The sequence below is a fragment of the Malurus melanocephalus genome, unplaced genomic scaffold (assembly GCF_030028575.1).
Source record: "Malurus melanocephalus ecotype Western Australia unplaced genomic scaffold, MMel_1.1 scaffold_237, whole genome shotgun sequence".
Taxonomy (NCBI): Eukaryota; Metazoa; Chordata; class Aves; order Passeriformes; family Maluridae; genus Malurus; species Malurus melanocephalus.
The window spans coordinates 1143791-1145512 of NW_026623469.1; positions in this window are offsets into that span (position 1 = coordinate 1143791).

Genomic DNA, 1722 nt, shown 5'->3' on the forward strand with positions numbered 1-1722 from the left:
CTCCACAGTGTTACAGTGGATTCCACTGATCTCTTCAGTGTCATAATGGATTCCTTGGTTCCATCAGGGTGTCCTGATGCCTAAAAGGATTCCATTGTTCCATGGGGCCCTTCAGTGTCACAGTGAAATCCATTGCTTCAATGGGGCCCAGCAACGTCAAAATGGATTCCATTGCTCCCTTTGGCCCCACATTGTCATAATGAATTCCACTCGTTCTGCAGGGCCCCTCACTGTCATAATGGATTCCTTGGTTCCATYAGGACACACAGTGTTGAAAAGGATTCCATTGTTCCATGGAGCCCTGCAGTTTCACCAGGGATTCCATTGCTTTTGTGCGGCCCGGCAATGTCGCAATGAACGCCATTGTTTCCATGTGGCCCTACCGTGTCTCAATGGATTACAATTGTTCTTGCAGTCATAATTGATKCCATTGGTTCAATAGGGCCATGCTGTGTCACAATGGTTTGCATTGCTCCATGGTGACAGGAAATGTGGCAATGTAATCCATTGGCTCTATGAGGCCCAGCAGTGTAACAAAGGATTGTTTTAGTTCCGATGGGGCTTATAGTGCCACAATGGATTCCACTGGTTCCGTGGGGCCCTGCAGTATCACAATGGATTAAATGGTTCGAAGGGGCCCTGCAGTGTCAGAATGGATTTCACTGCTCTATGGGGCCCTGCAGTGTCACAATGGATTCCACTGGTTCCGTGGGGCCCTGCAGTGTCACAATGGATTCCACTGTTTTCGCGGCCCTCGAGTTACACAATGGAATCCATTGGGCCCATGAAGCTTTGATGTGCTACCAAGGATGCTACACGGTCCTGCAGTGCCACAATGGATTCCATTGGTTCCCTGGGGCCATGCAGTGTCACAACGGATTCCATGGTTGAAAGGGGCCCTGCAGTATCACAACGGATTCCACTGCTCCATGGGGCCCTACAGTGTCACAATGGATTCCATTGTTCTGTGGGGCCCTACCGTGTCACAATGGATCCCATTGGTTCCGTGGGGCCCTGAAGTGTCACAATGGATTGCAATGGTTCCCTGGTGCCCTGCAGTGTCAGAATGCATTCAACTGTTTTCACGGCCCTTGAGTTACACAATGGAATCCATTGGGCTCATGAGGCTTTGATGTGTCACCAAGGATTCTACATGGTCCTGCAGTGTCAAAATGGATTGCAATGACTCCACAGGGGCCTTCCAGAACACTATGGTTTCCATTGTTCTGTGGGGACCTACAGTGTCAGAATGGATTCCATTGGTTCTATGGGGTCCAGCAGTGTCACTATCGATCCCATTACTCCATGGGGCCCTGCAATGAACCAAGAGATTCCATTGGTTCCACATGGCCCCACAGTGTTGCAGTGGATTCCACTGCTCTCTTAAGTGTCATAATGGATTCCTTGGTTCCATCAGGGTTTGCTGATGCCWAAAAAGATTCCATTGCTCCATGGGGCCCTTCAGTGTCACCAGGGATTCCATTGCTTTTGCAGGGCCTCGCACTTTCTCAATGAATGCCATTGGTTCCATGTGTCCCCTCAGTATCGCAATGGATTACAATGTTTCTTGCAGTCATAAATGATGCCATTGGTTCAAGAGGGCCATGCTGTGTCAGAATGGTTTGCATTGTTCCATGGTGACAGGAAGCGCAGCAATTTAACCCATTGGTTGTACGCGGCCCAGCAGTGTCACAAAGGATTATATTAGTTGCGATGGGCGTT